The sequence below is a fragment of the Poecilia mexicana genome, unplaced genomic scaffold (genome assembly GCF_051168715.1).
Source record: "Poecilia mexicana isolate PSO_F unplaced genomic scaffold, ASM5116871v1 scaffold_21, whole genome shotgun sequence".
NCBI classification, from domain to species: Eukaryota; Metazoa; Chordata; class Actinopteri; order Cyprinodontiformes; family Poeciliidae; genus Poecilia; species Poecilia mexicana.
The window spans coordinates 8,076,100-8,097,868 of record NW_028263390.1 but is presented as its reverse complement, the minus strand read 5'-3'; the positions used below and the strand labels follow the sequence as shown (position 1 = coordinate 8,097,868).

Sequence of the window (21,769 nt, the reverse complement as noted above, 5' to 3'; positions counted from 1 at the left end):
TGGAGCTTGCTTATTTAAACAGTAATGCATGTTCTGCATCCAGTAACCTGGCAAATTGTTTGCAAACAATCTGCAGAAAAAATTGGGGGTTTTTCTGTTGCCACAAAAAAAAAGCCAATCACACAGATTTCTAGTGCTGAGGATTCATCATTTTTCTATCTTTTATGTAGTTCTGGATAGAATTTTAAATACATACACGAGCCAGGTCGTATTAGTCATACTAATTTTGGACTTCAGCTGTGCAGTGATTAGTCTATCAAGTAAGAGGGGGGAGGGGGAAAACACTTATTCATTATTTCACTCTCAACAACATGGTTTCTGGCTACATCTGCTGCTTTGACAATGAAACAACTTAGTTGGAGTTTCTTACTGACGTCACCAGAACATCTTAATGCCCCATTAAACAAGACTTTCCTTATATTACCAATACAGAAAGAATAAAAGCATGGTACTTACACAAATGGGTTCATATTTATTGCAATTTAAGCAGTTATTTGTCTGGTATAATTCACCTCCATAAGTTTGTTTTCTTGCACAAACTCAGCTTTATCCATAGACATTAATTCTCACAAGGTCTTAATAGCAGCTAAATATCTGCTTTATCTAAAAAAACTGAGTTTTAATGAGTTTTGGGGTGAATATCATCTTGTAAAACCAACTTTGAAATCTCTGACTCACCCTCACAGTAAAGGAAGCTGGTTGAATTCAGGTAACCAAGTGACCACCAAGGCACACAATTATCACCGGAAGATGCTGGAAGATCCGCATCACAGGTTTGACATAAACATGAACTGAGAGGTTGATAACCAAGAAAAAAAGCTCATGCTCCAAGACAGACACCTTCAAGATTGACCTGAAGGTTTGCTTTATCCGACCTGGATAAAGCAAACATCTTCTGGTGAAATGCTTTATACTTACACAAAACAAAGTCTGAGGTATTGGACCAAAACAAGAGGAAGAATGTGTGCAGGATACCAAAATAGAGCGCTGCACCAACAGTTCATGCTGAAGGTCTTGCAGATAGTAGATGGCATATTAAGTCAGGATGACAACTCCCAATTCTTCAACTTCACCTCAAACACAGTTGGATCATTCAACAAGACAATTATCCCAAATAAAGTTCTTAACCAGTAGCATAGCTAAGTAAGTAAACTTTATTTATATAGCACCTTTCACAGACATAAAAATCACAAAGTGCTTTACAAAAAAGTAAACATAATAAAAGAATCTAAAATCAATTAACAAAATTAACCAAAAGCCAGTCTGAAGATTTAAATCTTGAGACTTTAGCTAAACCAGGCCAACACTAAACCTCTGGAATGGCACAAAACTTAACCCAAATGAAAATTCATGCATATGCCTACAAACAAGTCTGTGAAAGGAAACAATCCAATTGAAATTCAAAATATCCAGTCCTGCTGAAAAGAGCAGTCAAATCTTAAGTCAGAACTATCAAAATGTTGTGGTTTCTCTGCCTATTGGTAGACGCTTCTATCCAAAAATTACTGATGATCAAGATATATATTTGAGCCTATATGTGCAGTTATCATCATGAGTGGATATGAGCAGAGATCCTTGTCCTCAGGGCTTGTCGTCCTGTATGTTTTAGATCAGGAAAACTACAGAACAGTGGCCTTTGGGGACTAGAATAAACTCTGAATTAGTGAAACTCCTGAATTAAATTCAAAAACACTACAACTGTATGTTATGTCATCATTCTACCACCCATAAAAGGAAAGTCAAATTAATTAAAACCCCCAAATTATTGTATTTTCACCTAGGATGAATGTGTGCACAACATTCTCATCTAAACTATATCTAACCTTTCAAGCCAAATTAGGCTTTAAGCACCGTGTCTATAGCCATCTTATAAATGTAGTTCATGGGAACTCATAAAATGTCTTCATATTTCAACAATTACTATTCAGTAGCAAATAAAAATCCAAAGATTTAGCTACCCGATAGAATTGGCCCCTTTTCTATTGTCTGTTGTGCATTTTTAGAAGGTTCTATTCCCGGTAACACCCAGCAGTGTTGTAATAATACCTTTTGATCAGAGCAAGAGGTAACAGTCTAGTAATCTCCCCCCTACCTTTCACAGGATTTAAATGGCACAAACAGTGGCAGGTCCACCTTCGTCACTCAGCTCAGTAGGGGTAATGTACAGGGGGGCCTGATTAAAAGGATAGCAAGTACACACAAACCCTGAAGTATCACAAGATGGTATATGGCAAGGGAACATACACAATGCATGTTGGGTAAAAATATCCTTTATAAACAAACCAATGGCCAAATGTAGGGCTGAAACGATTCCTCGAATGATTCGAGTACCTCGATTACTAAAATTCCTCGAGGAAAATTTACCTGCCTCGAAGCTTCGTTAATTTATGTTTTATTAGTTAGCGCACCGTGTTCCGGCCGGGACTTCATTTACGTTGCGCGGAGCTCTCACTTCCGCCTCTAGTTGTTGACAAAAGCTAAGTCTCAGCGGCATAAAGTCCAATCTTCAAGATTGGCCCGTGGGGATTTTATTGATTGATGATAATGCCCGACTTTTTATCGTTTTTGGGGAACCAATAAGCATCCTTAAAATGACTGGGGGAATGCCTGGAGTACGGCAGCATTTCTCCTCCGGGGCTGCTGGTTGAAAGCGAACGGCGGGAAGAGCGCTGAGGTGAGCGGATAGACTGAACAGGGCGGGCGGCTGAGTAGCTGATGCTTACCGTGTAAATGTAGCTTTACCGACGAACCGCACAATAAATTTCATATCCCGGTCTGAAGAAACGGGTGGCGGAGCGCATCGTACATGGCTGGTAGATGAGTTTCTGAGTGTGACCAGTGAAGGTGTCGTAAATATCCCGTATTGCTTCCCCCCGTGTTCGTCCCCCGGTCTAACGGTTCGTCAGTCCGCTGGTCTATTTCCTCCCCTCCACCCCATCTTACGTTCGTTCATTCGCCCTCTCCTCCCACTCCAGGCGGCATTTCCCGTATTTTCAAACCCAAAGCGTGACAGGTTAGGTGGCGAGGTGAGTTTAATTAATCTATTAAACTCACTGAAGATGAATACATAAACTAAAAGCTGGATTGTAGACATTTTTTATAAGCATATTTGTGAGCCTGCCTCTTTGTTATTAAATTCAATATAATTTCAGATTTTTCTATAACTTTTCTTCTGGTTAACTTAGAAAGTGAGCTATTATTGTTACAGGTTAGTTTTCTAAACTACAAAAAAGCAACTGTTAGGGATGCTCAAATATGAAAAATTGGACTGATATTGATATCTGATAGTAACACCGGTATTATGCCAGATTTACCAATATTTCATTTTAGAATTTTTTTTTATCCGATTACTCGATTAATCGTAAGAATAATCGATAGATTACTCGATTACTAAAATATTCGTTTACAACAGCCCTAGCCAAATGTTTCATATGCAAGATTACTGAGTGACGTTTGGCTTGAATCTGGAGTGGTTGGACTTATCGATTAAGACTTTTGACACAATAAAGAACAAGCTAATCACATGAGCATATAGTTTACTGTATCAGTGAAACAAAACTATTTTGGTGGATGTTTTCAGCAAATCCCCTAAATATATTGGTTGAGAGTTCCCTCCAATCGAGCTTAGGGGTAAAACCAGTTTTCAGATTTGCAGAAACTTTTTTTTTTCAGGCAAACGCATTGCTCAGCTGTCTAGACTACACTGTTCACACAAATCTTATAAGTTCTTCCTCAAAGTTTCTATGAACATGAGCTCAGGAATTTGTGATAATCCCTCCCAAATATATTCTTTATATCCCTAAGCCACTTGTAACCATCTGGATGGCATGCTTTACGTCATCTTCCATTTGGAAGACCCATTTTTTGCCCAAGCTTCAACTTGGTTTCAATACGGTCTTTTCCTTTTTTCTCGGACCAATACACACATTTCATATAAAAACACTAAAAGTCTGACTCTATTTAACAGAAATGTGGTGAAATTACATAATAGAAGCTGACAAACCATCAGAGCTCTCCCGAATGGTTTAAAGGGCTAGTGATCTTACTGTTTGCAAATTTCTGACTTTGAAATAATAATCTTTAAAATAAAGTGAAAAAGCTTTCTGGCTTCATTCTGCAGACATTTTTTTTTAAAATTAATCCAAACTAATCCAAAATGAAAACAAAATATTTCATCTTCATATATTATAAATGTTAAGATGTTATTTCAACTGTATAGAAGAGAAAAATGTTTATTGTGAAAAAGCAACACATGGTGAGCTACTATGTGCCATAAAAACATCTATTTTCATGTTATAAAGTCAAAGTGACTGGAATTTTCACAGTTTCCAGGATGTGTTTTATAGGCTGTTTTTGAAGTGAAGAAAATGACAGTTCAAGTGCTAACAGCATATGTTCCCTCCTCAGGAAATCGACCCAACCCAAAGTCTGACGCTCGGCTCTCTGTGGGTTTCACCATGAGCTGCTCTGCTGCCATCAGCGGCACCTGCCAAGGTACAGAGAGGACATGATCATTTTGTCCCCCACGTCAGCTATGTTCATCCTCAATATTGCTCCTTTGAGAGTCTCAGTGAAAGCACATCAAACAACATCAACTCCCTGAGCAGTGGAGCACTATGAGAAAACCCCTCCCCTTGTTTATCATGCAGCTGTGTCCCACTGAGTGGAGGGGGTCTGGCTGGAAACTGAAGGACAAACACCATAGGAAGCTCTGCCCACAAATTACTAAATTATCCTATTTGAATCTCTTGAATTCATGTTTTTTTTAAAAAAATATTTATACCAAAGCTACCATAAGGAGTTTTACGTTTGACTACATCCAACTATTGGTTTTATAACACCAGTTTTTCAGCCAAACCCTTTTCTATGCAAATAGTTTTTATTCAAAGCTAAAAGACAACTTAAAATAGCTTAAAATTTAGTGCCAAAAAGCAGTATTTGTTTCAAAGTTGTTTTATTAGAATGTTTCTTAAATGAAACCAAATTGGATTGAATACAATAAGGATCAAAAATACTTGACAGATGATTGGATGAGTTATCTGCCTTTTGTTGTCAATCGTATTTGAATTGTGCAATGCAATCGGACCCATTTTTATCTATACCTACGAGTGTTATTCACTAAGGAAATGGCACCCAATGCACGCAGGAATAATTCCACCAATTGTTTTGGAAGCAACAATTTTTGCATCAGATTGCGGTTGTTGTCACTATAGCAATAAGCAATAAACACAACATTAGCAGAAGTAACAAAAGAGAGGACAATTGTTTGAAAGAAATATTGTTTTAAATTAATGACTGCAAAGCAGGTACAAAGAAGCTTTACTAGTCTACCCCCGACTGGGCTAAAACTAGTTTTATGGCTGATGCATCAGCTCCATTTCCCAGTTCTTTGTAATATCGCCTGGTTGTGCACCTCTAAATTTATTTTGCAACTCTACATGAATAAAATACGCCACTTTTTCCTCAAAATGGTCCACTTGGAAAGTGGTCTTGCAAAGCAGGTTCTTTTGCACCAGCAATTATACGACGCCTCTATGAAAGCTGTCTTTTTGAATAGAACTTCTCAAACGTCCTAGTCAAAAATAAAACCTTCACCACTTGCTCAGCTCGCACGCGATCAATGCAAACTTTTAAAAGCATGGCTATAATTCAGCCTTTAAATGTTTGTGTTGAGCATGCAGTGAGACTGAAGTGAGCTTATATCTGTGTGAACAAAAAAATAATGTGGGGCTTGTATTCTGGCACTTGCTTGGCTCTGAGCATACACTTGCAACTTTATAAAGTGCATTTAAATTAACCCCACCACCAGCCAATTGCAGACAGCTCTTTTTCATCCACAATATTCCTGTGAAATAACAGCCAATCAAAGCCAGCTAAGCAAAATATTGCACCGAACGGCAGACATTACTAAACAAAATGCTAGGTTTTAAGGAAAGAAAATGTAATATTACTTTAATTTTGTACCCTGTGAATATTTAGTTAAGCATACAAATATGCCGACTCATCATTGTCCATTTTAGTGTCTACTTCTTTTATTTTAATAAAGCTTGTTCTATGAGCCAAGACTGATGGATTACTGAACTTGGATTTAAATGAAGTGCATAAAATGTTTTTTTTTTTTTACTTTAATTGTACTATTTTTTGACATTTTTCAGACCCTGTCATTGGTGTTTAAGTGCTATCAATAATTTCTTCCAGCAACACATATTTTCCAAGTCATGTTTACAAATTTTCTGTCAACTATACAAATTTTTTAAACACAAAAATGTGGGAGCCTGCTGGTGGTTTACCGGGTAATCGGTAAATCCTAGTTTAGAGCATTCATTTTATGCAGGCAACAGTAGGGAACCCTTCAACATACTATAAACATGTACAACTAAGTATTCAAAACTGAGTACTGGATTAATTAAATCACCAATCACTTGAAAGCTGCAGCTTACAGAGGTCACACAGGTTAAAGCCTGACAAGAAACATTCTCTTATGACGTTGATCTCACACATTTTCCAGGAATCTAGCTATATCTCACAGGGTTGAATGAAAAGTACGCTGCGAGACCAAAGAACGTGGGAGAAATTGAAACAGAGGCAGAGTCAAGCGCGAGGTATCCTAAGCGACGCAGACAACAATGCACGAAGAACGAAAAGCAGTCGAACAATGAGAGAGACGCACAGACAGCAAAACATTTCACATACACTTTGACTTTTCAATTTTATCCTTTCTGTGTGATGCTGTCAGGAGCCAGCTCCCCCGAGGGCTAAAGAGAGACAGGCAGCCAGAGAGAGTAAAAATGCAGGCAGAGAGAAAAGGTGAGAGGGAGATTTTTTTCTGCTTAGTGAGTCATAGAGAGAGAGCTCAAGAGAGAATATTGCTTCTTTCGCCTTGGAGAATGATGGACGACTGTCCTTAACGAGGACAAAATTAGGTCAGGGTCTCTTAGGACATGCACATCTCTCACACACGGGGAGAGCACTTCTCCCTTTCCACCATTATTCTGGCTAATTAGAGGATTACATTAGCAGGAACCAATAACAGGAAGCCATTCAACCCCAGCTAATACTTGTAGCCATTAGAAGGTATAATTTGTGCTGGTATGACATGAACACTGTAGAGATGTAGCCTCTGAACAGAGCTGCAGACATGCACTACTTTAATGTTACTTAAACCCTTTGCAGACCTTGAATCTCTAACACAGGATGCCACCAGTAATTTCATTTTGGACGAGTGCGCTATATACATATTCCAGTTATGACTCTTTGTGTACATGACATGATGGCTGTACAGCAACAACATTTTCTGTTATATTTATGATCTGGATTTATTTTCCCAGCATCTGATGTCATTGCATTTACAGTAATGGGCAACAAATAGTTTATTTAAAAAGGTTTTAAATCCATTAAGGAAGACTATTGCTTAAAGGCTTGAGTTTTATACAGAGGCAGGAGTTTTGGTGAGACACTTGAATAATATTTGCCGTTTGTCATTTCAGCTGCTCAACGTCGGTGCTCTGCTGTTGTGCAGTAACCTTTTCATGCTGTGTGCAGAACGAAATCAGATTGCAGATGCAATTATTTTTCACTCACTATTCAATCCCAATAACATGCGGTTCGTTACTCCAGATTTAACGCTTTAGTTAAACCGAGAAACAAGTTGCTTGTTGAATATTTCCTATGGCATAACAGAATTGTAATTTCACCACCCTAAAATCCACCATCATTATAAGATAAATGTTTTTTTTTTTACAACTTTACAAGATATTCATAAAACGGAAATAGATCTCCAGGCTGATTCCACATCTTTTTATCCAAATCAAGTCTGACGGCTTTCTATTGCTATGCATTGATTGGGTTAGGAGTTCTAATCAATACTCTTTATTCTTAGGCCCAATTCAACACCTGAACGATGGCAGATATATTTTTATCTTTCCATATTGTCAAGTATCCATCAACAATTTTCTTAAAATTTCTGAAAAAATAACTCTGGTGCAAACAATTACTCCATTAGTAACATAAATAGGAATCTACGTTCAAAACAAAAATGATAAAACAAGATTTAAACCTGACAATGTCTTATAGATTTAAAAATAACAGTAAGGTTAATAGTAAAATATTCAAAGTGAGGCGCAGAGAAGAACAGACAACACATTTTGATTGTAATAATCCTTTCACAGCTTTGCTGTGTGACAGGCTAATCATCAAGGGCAATAAAACTTGCGAGTCTGAGGTCTTTGTTTTTGCGACTTAAGTGTGACTCAAGTCTGATTCACGAGTCACTTCCTGTAGTCACTATTTATTTATTCGTTTTAGGTGCAGAGATTAGTGATTGTAGTCAACTGTATTTTTGTGAATTCAGAGAAGAACGTAGATCCATTAAAAAATATATATATATTTGACTTTTCAACTGTTTGGTCGCCAGACAGGGACAATCAATTGAACAGCATCGATCAATTTCTCAGGGCATATATAACATTTAGATTAACTGTCCCCACAAAAAAGGTAAAAAGTACAGAAACGTAAATTGTGGTTTGAGCTGTAAAGGAGAAAGTTGGGGTCAGTCCTGTACACCTCCTAAGTCCTGAGTATAAACAGTTGATGACGTACTATATCTGTATATCTAATTTTATACGACATTATAATGTCTCTGTAGGAATAACGTCCTGCAGCATCTGGCAAAGTAAGATTTAAAGCACTCCTCTTATGATATACTTAGACTGTGACACTTTTCTAAACTTTGCCTTACTCCCACAGTTTGTTATGATAGCCATCTAATGGATGTCAATGAAAAGCCAAGAGGACTGTTGACCGGTATGTGAGAAGAAGTTTTGCGAACTGTGAAAGGAGTCCTATTGCGACTATCAGATGGTGGTTAGAAACATGTGTGTGCCTGGTTTTTCTGCATGTTTATTCTCTCTAAGCGGTTGTTTGTTTCTTCTGTGTGCAATTTTTACTTTATGAAGTGTAAACGTTAAAGAACGTCTGACAAAAACAACATTAAAACTCACTTTGTCTTTCAAGAAATAAAACAAATAAGACCATAAATAAAATCCAGTGTAAATACTCAAGCACATTCCGCCCGGCGATTTCTGCAGGAACTCCTCTCGGGGTTATTAGATATTGTATTGAGAAAAGTGTACAATGCCTCGTACTCATCACTTTAACTTTGCCGAGCAAAACTGTATGGCGTAATTATCGTCTTGTACAGCAGTTGGCTCATTGCAAGTGCTGCTTTGACAGACGTGCACAGACTCATGTTGCTTTCTTTTTAGCAGATGTTACATGCAAACGCTCATTTCTGCAATCAAAACTGGATCTGGGGCTCGACTTCCCCCAAACGTCACCCATCCAGCCTTGAAAATGCCAAAGCATAATCGATCCAATTTCACAAAGACACACACCGTCTCTCTCTGCCTTCCCAAACAGATGGGAACAATGCTGCAGAGAGAGGAAGAAGCAACATTCCTGCTGTTTATCTAGTCATCTGATCTGGCCAGCGAGTCATGTGTCGGAGCAGAGTTAGAGGCTTGGCAGGACGCTTTGGGCCAACTCTGGCCAACGTATTCTGTTATGTTTTCAGCATCCAAGCTTATTTTTTAATAGCACCCTTTGTCATAATTTGAATTGGGTGCTCAGATTCATAAAGTTGTCAAAAATATCTCCCTTAAATTTAGACAATGTACAAAAATGCTGTAAATGTGCTGACTTCAATGATCCGTTGTTTTGTAAAACTGCTATTTATACGTCTTGCTGTGCATTAATAGCTATCCCACAGAGGATAGTACCAAGTCAAGTATCGTATTCTGGAGCGAAGGTCAACAGTTTAATTGGAAGTGCAAATTATGTTCACAAGTAATCCCAAAGTGGATTGAGCCACGGGTAAAGTGAATGTGCACATTGCAAGAGTGTGTGCATTTAGCAAAAGGCAAGGGAAGAGTTCCGATGTATTTTTAGACCTGCACGTGTAGCCAAGCTCCGACTTTTATTACCACAGCATTGTTTTTGGTCCTCAAAGCCTTTTTCAGTCACACCAGGCTACTTCAGCGGTATGCTTGTGATTCAGCTAAACTATCACTGCCAATTTTTTTCGTAAGAAAAGAGTAAACATTGATTTGATGACTATGGCTCCCATCTGTTGCCTTAACAGTGAGCATTTCCCCCCCTCTTTCTGTCCATGCTGCTTTCATTCGTTGTCTCTCTCTCTCTGTCTCTTCCCTTGTTATCCCAAATCTGCTGCAGGCTGATAGTCTGCAAAGAGTACCCTGTCACTGTATTCCCCTTGCAGCCACACTTACCCTTGCAGAGCAGACACAAGCTCTCATCATTGATCTTTCTCTGCGTCTCTGAGAGGCAAAAAGTGATGCTGCATATCTTATAATCGTCAACATCCGAACGAGTCAGGGTTGGAGCCGGATTTGGTGCAGAGGCTGCTAAGTGGAGTCGAATGGAGTGGGTTATCGGTGCAAAGAGCAGGGGGCGAAACTGAACCTTTTAGCTGTGTCACGGGCCAGTGGAACTACACATCCACAATGACACAGTGTTCGTATCTTAGATACATGTCAGTTTGAGTTCACAAGCCAAATGACCCCGTTAGCTATGCCTGATATTTCTTGGCATGGATAAAACTAAGCCTACATTCAGGCATTGTTAAAAATAATTTATCCTCATTGTAGAGACTGTAATAATTCAATATGCTTGATGTAATACTTTCATAAACGTATAATACTAACCGTTCAATTCAATAGTGTCACAATAAAAGCTGTTCAGCAAGACGTGTTCTTGATCCTGTCTGCTTGCACCCTTAAGAGAGACTCACAAACACATTTTCTGCCAATGTCAAGGTCTGGAAATGTATCTGCGGGTGGGACAGAGTTCCAGGGTGTTGGATCTATGCAAATATTTGCAGTGCAAGATTAGGTGTGTTGACTCTGTGGCAGGTCCAGCCAACACTGATGCAACATTGCAGCTGCTGCAGATAGGACTGGCATCTCAACTGTTCAGAACGTCCTCAAGTTGTCTGTTTTTATATGAAGGACTGACCTTCATTAGTGTTTTTATCCCCTATTTCTTGAAAGTAGGGATATGCCAATTGGGCTTTTCTATTTTTCTATGGTTTTAAAGAATACAAGATGTTCAGGAGTTTGTTTTTTTCGATAGAGAAGTAGATTTGGTTCAAACAGAAAAGGAAGGAATTAGATGGTTCTTTCTATTTCTACATAAAAGCGTGTTTGCCAAAGCTTTATCTGATTTTTGTTAGTCAAAAAATTTGCATTAAAGTAGATAGTGGTGGTTGATTTGTTTATATATTGAAAATTGAGAGTTCTCGGCATCCGTGCATTGAAGTGAAGATTCCTTAATGATCCAAAATGTTTGCTTTTTCGCTTTTTCCAACAAAAAATATATAATTCCATTTATTTTGACAAATGATTTTTGAATAATTATGCTGCACAAAAATGTGATACTCCACTCAGACTTTTCTCTTCAAGAGTGCTGCATTGCAGAAGGATTGAGTTGGTTGTTCAGTGGATTTCAATAATAAATTGAGCTGGTCAAAGAAGCTTACAAGACTAGCAATCACCTTTTACATCGATTCTAAAAATGCACCAGTCAGGCTTTTAACAGCCAATACTGACACTTTTTTTTTTTCTTTTCCTAATGTATGGAAAAGAAAAAAATATGCAGTGGAAACAGAAGCAACGACCAACCAACCAAAAATAAAAGCGGATCAAGATAAGATTTGCATAGTATGCAACAGAACAACATACTGCTTGTTTTCTGGAGGTGGATGTGTTGATGTTTTTCATAAAATTGGTATTGAACCTGGTTAAATTTTCATAGCGACCTGTGCCGTGTTAACTTCACCTCTGGCAAGTGATTACAAAATTTAAAAACAACAGAAATAAATTCATACACAAGAAGTCGTCCAAATGTCTAGTTGACTTTGTCAAGTTGGATCTGCTGACACTAACACACTAGAGCAACCAATAGGTTTTCAATTTTTAAAAAGGGATAACCACTTCTATATTTGTTACCACTTGAAACAGGAAATGCAAAAAGGAAAAACATTCACAAGATGTATTTTATGTATTTTTCATATTATGTAAAATCACATCTTTGGAGCTTTGTATCAAGTTATATAATGTTATTCCCTCATCAAAGACATGCCCAACGTGTTGCTTTAATTCTTTCATGCATGTTTGAGAAATCCTAGACTCTCCTATGGCAACCATTCAGGTGTGCCTCAGTGTTTGCTCCCACAATGCACCACCTATTTTCACAAAGCTCATCCTTGGAGTGGCAATCTCAAGCCGAGCTTCCTACTCACTGAGTGCCAGAAAGAGCAGGAGCTCCTTAAAGAGACTGAGGCCCAATTTCAAGCCGTCAAATTTCAAAGTCAAATTTCTTTAAAGTTGTGTTTGATTTATACAGTATTTTTTATAACTGAAGGTAATTGATTGTTCAATAGAAAACATATAATACCTCTCATTTAACAAAAAAAAGAAAAAAAAACTGTATTGCCTAATTAAATGGGCATTTCAGAACACAACAGATTTGAATTGAATTTGGATTGATTTGTATTCAGTATAACTGGATATAAATTGAACCACTTTGTCTTGTAAAGTGCTCTGCAATTAAATTAGTTGTAATTTTGTGTTATATGAGCAAATCGAATTGAAAATCATTAACTAAACGGTGTTTTTGAAGCAAACCAACATAAAAACAATCCCATTCCATTTAAAGAAAAAAGAAAGAAAGATAAAAACATAAAACACATCTAATGTCAAGTTAGTATTGGGACTACTATTGATTTTTTTCTAAGGTTTATTAGATAAACATCTAACCCATTAGACCATAAGAAGATCCGAGCTACTTTCTCAAACAACTAGTTGGAACAGGGAGCTCATGCAGCTGATTGAAGCTGCTACTGAAGGAGACCATTCCTTCTCTGAAAGGTTCTCTGGGTTCTGCTTATAGCCGTTTGTCCAACGAGAGGCTGTATCAGCCCATATTTCAAACAAACCTCATAGTACTTTATCAGGATTTTATCTGCTAGACCAACACAAGGTAGCACATAACTGTTAACAGGGGGAAATGGGACAATTCTTCACAAGAACATGAACAGTTCAGTGTGTTTATTTAGCCCCCCTTATTCTGATGATGTTCCTAAATAAAAGCTAGTGCAGTCAATTTATAATCACAAAATAAATAGTCAACTTATGTAATTTACATAGTGACGCTCTGTAAAGGCCGAAGGTTTCTCCTACAAAATTAAAGGAACAAACATCATGAAGAAGAAGAAGAAGAAATATAGCAGACAGGTTATTTGTACCTTAAGCATGCTTAAGGTACAAATAAAAATTACTCCAAATATGAAAGACATTATGGAGCACTGGCCAGTTCAGCATCTTTATGCAGCCCTACCAAGATATAAATGTCTACCAAGCTGACAGGCCAAGCAAAGAGATCTTTAGTCAGAGAAACAGCCAACATGCTTTCAGTAACTCTGGGGGAGCTGCAGAGATCCATAGATCAATTAGTTCTGCCCTCCATGATTCAGGTCTTTACGAAAGAGCGGCACAAATAAAAGTAATCAGCAAACGTAAGGAAGAAGATGCTACAGTAGTCAAATGGACACAGATTGCACATTTCCAAAACACTGTAAATCCCACTTAAGACTCCATGTCTACAAGGCATGAACCGATTGCAGTATTCTGTCCAACTTGCCAATTCGTATTTTGGCCTATACCTATTTATTTCATAACTCAAGACCTCATGGGTAGTCAAATGGGTTTGAGGTGTCTATAAATATAGTTGGCAACAGCGGGGTGAGTATTGTTAACTGCACACGTGCAGCTATGATCTAGAGGGCAGGTTTGTCAATCAGTTTTCTCTCATAGCAGAGCAAAAAGAGACTGGCTGATTTTTTGTGGAGCTAGATAAGATCAGTACCGATCACACAACGTTAAGAAAATTGGGACCAATTGATCGGTGCATCCCTAAAATCAACAGAGAAACATGGGGCAGCAATATGCTATGGAGATGCTATTCTTTGGATAGTTTAGTTGGTCAGAACATCAATAGAAGTAACCCTGGGAGAAAATCATTTTGAGGCTGAAAGCACTTTCATAAGTGCCCAAAAACCTTGCAAAAGTTTGCACAATTTTACCAAATGATGTCAGCAAAATTGACATTTACTACTTTGGCATATTTAAGTACAACATGCCTCAAACATGTTTTAAATATTTATCAACTCAAGTGATTTACCCTTTCTACGTTAGAAGTAACAATATTAAACTTTTGTGTTTGCAAAGACGTCCAAGTTATAAGCACAAACATTTACAGTCAGAATGTCTAAGATGATCTGTTCACTACACAAGCAAAACACGTAAATGAAAATGGTATACATTATAATTATATTCATTTTATTTATTCACCCACCCTCAGGACAGAGTTTCACCTCCATAAATACCCATTTCAATGCACTGTGTGCTCAGGGAGAAAATATTGGCCTAATTTATCAACAGGCCAATATATTGACCCACCTCCAGAGGAGATACTTCTTTAATATATGAAGATTAAAAAAAAAAAAAACAAACACTGATGCAGTCACATTTCCCTCATTCATTGCCTTATTGTAGTAAAAAGGCCACTTTCCACTAACCCAGCACGATATTATTCCCTGCTTAAAATAAATAAACACTCAAAGCATGTAACAATTAATCAGAAATAGCATTCATGCTACACACCATTAATGTAGATTACATCATTAATTCCAAACGCATTACAGAGTGCAATCACATCTCAACTTCAGCACACTGAGCTTGGCATGGGGGAGTATACAGAGGCATACAGCAGCAACAGCTCTCATGCAACCTACTTATCAGTGAGTAATGTCTGCCAGTGGATCAACAAATGCTGCACATCACCCTCACATGAATGAGACTGAAAAAAATTAGCTTTGTTGCTTTCATCATTCAGGACAAATGTAATAAACAGTGTGTCATCTCCAGCATGTTTAATGCTGGAGAGCAAAAAGCACAATAATTAGTTAATGGGGCCTCTGCAAAAGAGCGAGTAAGACAGGATGAAGATCTATGTTACATCTATATTATGCATATGTTTTAATCAGATGATGACTGATGCAGACTGGGTTCTATGCTAAGCCATAGTAGAAGAAATGAATGTTGCAGAAGTGGAAATGAGTCCTTTAGTCAATTGTTACCAGATGGCTTGAAGCTTTAACCAGGGCTGAGGGGAAATAAAACAAGTTCTCACCAGTTCAGCATTAATATTCTTCAGCGGGAGAGGTTCATGTCTCAGCCTGCAAGAGACAAAAAAAAAGGGACATACTGTAAGATTCGGAGGGACTTTCACAAATCGTATTAACCTAAATCTGGTCAGGCTTACGACCGCACTATGCAATGATAGATAGGTGGTGCGTCCTGGTATTATCCCTTGCCAAAGAAAACACAAAGGGCAGACCTGACAGACTCAAAGTCTGTAATTCAACGTGTTTTTAACCTACTACTCCAACACTGAGTATGTTAGTCGGCATGCCAGGCTGCTCGTCTGCCGGCCTTTTCCTCCAGCTGGCTGTCGGAGCTTCTACAGTCCCAGATCCTTCAGCGAGGTGTTAACACATCCATAAGGACGACTGGCAAATTTTTCAAGCTTCTGCTGAGGAAAAACTACGCTGATGATGCACTATGCTGGATTTGGGCCAGTGTGCGGCATGCCAAGATTTTCACACTTATTGTGGACTGGAACCAATGTTTATACTGATACATGGGCATACTTTTACAACATGATGAAAACAGAATCACGTCCACGATTATGCGAGCTCTTACTGTAAAAGTAATGTCATATTTCCTGGGCAAAGACCCAGTTTTGAAGCACAATCCATACATTTCCAATAGGTTATTCTGGACCCATTGACTTGGCCTGCTCTGTCCGATATTAAATCAGATTTGATGTGTTTGGGATCACAGTCATGTTTGGAACACCCAAGTTGGTCCAAGTTTCAACCATCCAGCCGATTTAAATATATGCTAAAAAAAAAAATCCACTTTTGTGAAGCAGAAAATACTGGCATGTGAGTGAGCAGTGATCTAAGGTGCAAAATCCATATCGCTTGATTCCTTCACATAGTTTCTGAGATTGCTGCCAAACATCTTTTGTCTTATTTGGCGTATCCATGTTTGTAGCTACAAATTGTATCTATTAACGTCTTGAAAATCCAAGCTCCAACTTCCTGGCTGATTTGTTAGTTTTCTGTGTAGGGCTGAAGTTAAACCTTATAGAAGATTCCCCAAGCTTCAGTTTGGGGAATGATCTTCCGTATAAAAGCCTGCTTCTATGCGTTTTTATAATCTTTTGAACTATAAGGATGGAAAGAAAAGATGATTAAGAAGTTCAAGCACAACCACTAAGGCTCAAATATGAAAATTCAAGTGTAAATCTCTGACATCCTTTGACTCATTGTGGCATTTAGCAAATAGAAATAAGTTTGGTGATGACCTAAAACAAGAGTAGTTTGGCTTCCTTTATCTTCAGATAGTGAGAAAAAAAGTATGTATTTTTATTCAGTGTATGTATTTCTTTGTTTTCAACTATATCTGAGATTTCATATTATAAATTTGACTTGGATGGTTAACCAAAAAAAACAACCAAACACTCAACTTTTGCATTATCTTTAAAGCCAAATCTAATATGACATTCATGTGTATGGCAAGATTCTGACCATAACTATAATTTGGTTAAAATGTATATTATTTATACATATATATTCATATGCATACTTAGACATTCACAAAATGCAAATTGGGAAGGCTAGATAAAACGGCACAGGATAAATATTGAAATCAACCAATAGGAGTTGTCAAAGGAGAGCCTGTTTTGACTGAGCGCTCCAACTCATAAAAGAAGCAGTGCAATATAAAAACAAGGAGAGGAAATGAGCAATAGAGCATCTCCTGTAAAGTAAACTGCCATGAAGTGGAATTCAATTTAAGTGCCACCAGTAGAAAAACCTCCTGGCGAGCAAATCAATAAAATGTTGGCAAGCTCACCATAGAGTAACCACGGGAAAAAAATGATTTCTCATCTTTTGCAGAGCGTATCCCTTAAAGCCATTTTATAGTACAAACTCTAAAATATCTTTAAATATTTCTCAGCTGTCTTTTCATCAGTAAAACCCAGCCTCTAAGTCGTACCGTTTGGCTTGTAGGCGACTCAGACGATAAGTATTGTTAATATGATTGGCTCAGTGGAGACGGAAACAACCAAACTGCAATAATTGTTCAATCTGTACTGCTGTAAATTAGGTTAGATTGCATCACCGCCTACTTTGTTGCGCTCCAATTTGATATATCTCTACCCTGATGTGCTGGGGTTATTACTTTCTCTTTACTGTATAGACACAAGATGCATATCTGTAATCACATCAGTCAGATGGAAATTGACAACAACAACAAAAACAAAACAAAACAGGAAACATTTACACTAACAAAAAGTTGTCTGCTTCCAGACCATATTGCAAGCTGGAAAAAAAATTAAATAATCAAATCTAGAGAAGGTCTAAAGTGAGCAAGACTTTCAGCAGATAACAAGAAGGCTGAATGGAGCAAAGCAAATTTGAGGTTTCATCCTTTTGAGTTGTAAACCTCAGTCTTTGCAGCCATTTGGAAATCTCAGGATTAAAGTAAAAATCGACATTCTTCAAGGGAGAAATAAAGTTAGCTGCGCTAATAATGCTGCTTGCTAATATAAGATGCTAACGGCTAGTTTAAAAGGTCAACATTGTTGCCATTTTAGCATTGTTTCACAATGTTAAAATCCCGGTTTTCCTCCGACTTCTCCCTCTCCCTCTCTCTCTCACGCACACACAGATTGTGACGTCAACTCTGCTTATGATATAAATAATTAATCAGCGCTCACATCAAGTGAAGCAAAGTATATTAAAATCCAAAACACATGGAACAGGATGTTCAGTAAATCCAAAACACTCTCAAAAGGCATTATGTACATTAAGGAGAAAAAAACCCAATTATAATGGCATCTCCTCTGAACAATAAAAGAATATAATAAAAACACATGAATGCCCTCAGCTAGCTTTTAAGCTCCTTAGTCCACCTCTATTCATCAAAATGCCTCCCAGTCTGGTTTTAAGCCACAGGTAAGGGATTGGGATTGTGTGTGTGAGAGCGTAATGTTTGCCTCTGTAATCACCGGCGAAACGTTCCTGTGGCAAAGTCAATATCTCTGAGAACAATTTGTTTTCCTTCATATAATCATGCCAGGCTTCCACAGTTGGAGGAGGACGCACGCGCTTTTGGAGGCTGGCAAACGGGAGACCGTTTTCAATTTTACAATAATGGCTACTGACACGCTCTGCGCCACTTGATTAAAAGCCTGTTGCCGAAAACGACATTTACGACGCTCTGTAGCGCACCTGTGAGCTGTGGTTTACGAGCGTTGAACCGGTTCCCTCTGCAAATATGGCTTATGGCTCGTAATATATAGGTGGGCACAGCAAATTGGACACAACATGTGGAGAAGTCCTTTAGGTGTCCTCTGCGCTCGTTCATCAGTTAATTTTAGGAGTTGCCAAGCCGGGTCAAAATGACGCAGTGTGCTCTATTTGCTCTGCAAATAGACAAATGGAGTTACCTGCTACGCATTTCTGGACAAATAGGACTGTACCTTCAGCATGCATGTGATGGAGCTTATATGGAGAGAAGAACTCTGTTTTCTCATTAACTGAAAATTAAAAACAGGGATGACTATGGTTCTGGCATCAATAAATAAATTAATCTTCCCTGAAATAAAAATGCTTCAAATAATAATATGAAACCAAATGAAGATAAATCCTAATCATTTAATTAATGCAGAAAGAATAAAGATAAAAGTTAGGGCCATGTAGTGTGACGTATACATGGAAAGAATCAAACCTACATCTGAACCAGAAAAGAGAAAATCTAATCTGCAGCACATTTTTCTGTTGTATGTTTGTATAGTCATTAAAAAAAAAGATAAGAATCAGGTGGTCAGACCTTAAAAAAGTCGGTATGGGCCAAGGCCAAGAAAAAAATTATTTCTAATCATCTCTATTGTGTGTGTATAATTAAAGTGAGCAAAGTCCTCTTGTTCCGTCATCCTCCCTCAGGATGATAAAAGATGTGGCAGACAATAGTTTTAGTTTTTTCAGCTATATGGAGTGTAGAGCACAGTGCTGCCTCTACACCACCTGTTCTTGTGCACTGACTGTAAGATGGCAAAAGCAGAAAAAAGAAGGCTCGTACATTTTTGTCTCACTTACAAAAAAACAAAAAACAATTAATTTGGAAATATTTACCTTTGCAAAATCCATGGAGTCATGACTTGAAAACTAAAGGTTGTTGTTTTTAAATTGAGTGTTGAGTGTTGTTTTTAAATTGCATCTGGCTAAAAGCTCCATGCAACTGCAGTGATTAATGTTGCAGTATTTTTAAAGATTTAGGAATAAGTGTTTCTTTTCTGTTTCAAAAATAGAAGCATTTCTCTTTAAAGTTTACACGTAAATGAGTATTTTCACTCAAGATTACCAAACAAGCCAATACATCCCAAAAAATTGACATTAGAACATGTTATCAGGAGGCTGATGTGAAATAAGCTGAAAATACAGCACAAATTCACAACAATCTTTAAACCCTGGAGGAAAACAGGAACATTTAGGAAATGTGTAACCTGTTGTTCCTCAACTTTATAATTTCACACCAGTAGCTTGCTGATTAAACACAGCCTAAAAATAGCCACCAACATGTGTTCAAAATAAAATAAGGAACCTCTTCTTGTAGTTGCAGCAGCAGCAGCAGCACGGAACAGCATGCAGCCTGGGATGGATGCACAGCAGCTGCACAGTCCTGACTCATTAAGCAGTCTTGGGACAATTTCTGCAGGTTATATTATTATTTAATCATATTTGTAACGGCTGGACTGACATTAAACCCTGAGAGGAAGCAAAGTATGAGTTTTATATGTGTGTACATGTAAGAAGTAACCCGGGCTCTGTATGTCCATTAGTTGTCCATGCCTGAGTGCGCTGTGCTTGTCGTCCCTCTGCTCTGTCCCGCTACAGCTAGCATCTCTGGCTAGCCTCCCAGGGCGCTGGAAACATCAATAAACCCCTGCATTTCATTTCAATTTCAACCCGCAGCGGCTCTCTGTCGTATTTACCTGGAAGAGGGGCCATTTCCGCTGAGCACAACCAGAGTAAATTCGACATGTCCCAGCTAAATGTCCATTTTAATGCGTCTGGCTAGCTAGCTGTGCGATGCTACAGTCTCCAGCGGTGTATGTGACAGAGTTAGACAGACAGAGGATGAGCGGTGTCTGAATGAGGAGAGCAGGATTTGGAGGGAGCCTCGCGCAGCCAGTGTGATGGAGTTCAAATGAAGGATACATCATTCGCCTCGTATTTAAATTCAACAGTTTAACGAAGCAGACGACACACCATAACTCTGAGTGTTATAGTAACAGCCTCGAAATACATTTCGGAAAGCCTCATTTGTTCCTTACGTGATTTCGGCGGTAGACGTTGGGTTTTAATCCGTCGGCGGACAGAGATGTTGCGTGGCAGAGTCCTGCTGGGGATTTCTCTCTCCCTCCCTCTGTGCCTGTCTGCCAGTGCGTCCTCCAGCTGCTGCTCTATCCCGTCTCTCCAGCCTGCCGGAGAGTCCCGGTGCTCTTGTAGCACTCGCCCTCCAGTGGAGAACGCTTTGACTAGGGGAGCCTCTTCTGATAGGCAGCGCGCTCCCCCCCCTGCACCCACAACCGACACCGAAAGACTGAATGAGTGTGTCTCTGTTTGACAGAAGAGTGAGTCATCCAGCAGAACCACATCCAGCTCCTCCCACTGTTTCTAACAGCTGACTACTGTAGCCTCCATGCGCTGATAAAAGACAAACAGTGCCTCCCTCTCCTCCCTTTGTAAAGTCAGTAACACGCTACACACTAGTGAAGCCACTAGTGTGGCTGAATGCACATAAATCTACGAACTGTTCTTTTCAGCATATAACTTCATTACTTTATTCCAGTTATAAAAAAATTAGATGGAGGGGGCTGACATCTTCAATCCCCTCTACACAGCAACACCCCAAACTCATTCTGGGAAAACGTAAGGTGTCCCTAGCCATAAAGGATATATAATAGTGTCACGTTATGCCATCAGTGCTACTGGTGGAGTCATGAAATAGGACTGTATCCAATTGTTTAACATCACCCTGATGGTTCAGTGCCTTATTTCACTGCAACTTACTGATAGAGATTTATCCAAATCCTATATTTTGGATGAATATTTGGAATATTGATTGTGCATGTAAATTACCTTTGTGGTTTTCATTTATTATCTACAGACCATCTCACCCAATGCTCCATGTCAACAAGAGAACATGTTTACCTGTAGATGAGGTATAAATAAAAAAGCAATTCTGAGACAAAGTTTTCAGAATTTCAATTTTCTCTCATTTGCAGATCAGAGAAAATTCACAAGAAATTCAAACTTGTGGTTCCACAATCTTGCTTTAAGAAAATTAAATCCAGTTGTATGTTGCTATCAGTCTATCCTGAAAAAGAGAGCTGATTAAATAATCTACAAGATTAATAACGTTCAGGGACAAGATGACTATGTAAGCTTCTGACCCGATCTGTCACTACTGTAACACAGAATCTCTGTCTACAACAAAGGCAGCCTTCACACTGAGCCCCTGGCAATGGAAATGACATCACTGCTGATTTCTTC

The 21,769-nt window shown here is 38.4% G+C and overlaps 1 protein-coding gene across 1 annotated transcript in view; it reads right to left on the bottom strand.

Annotated features, from left to right (window-relative positions):
• plcb4b (phospholipase C, beta 4b) overlaps positions 1–20,864 on the bottom strand; it is a 65,678-nt gene extending 44,814 nt beyond the window's left edge. Inside the window, exons 1-2 of the mRNA XM_015002860.2 lie at positions 20,548–20,864; positions 15,268–15,313 (exon numbers count right to left, since the gene is read on the bottom strand). The gene's annotated coding sequence lies outside the window, so the exon portion shown is untranslated. The remainder of the gene's footprint in view (positions 1–15,267; positions 15,314–20,547) is intronic.
• Between the last annotated feature and the right edge of the window lie 905 nt (positions 20,865–21,769).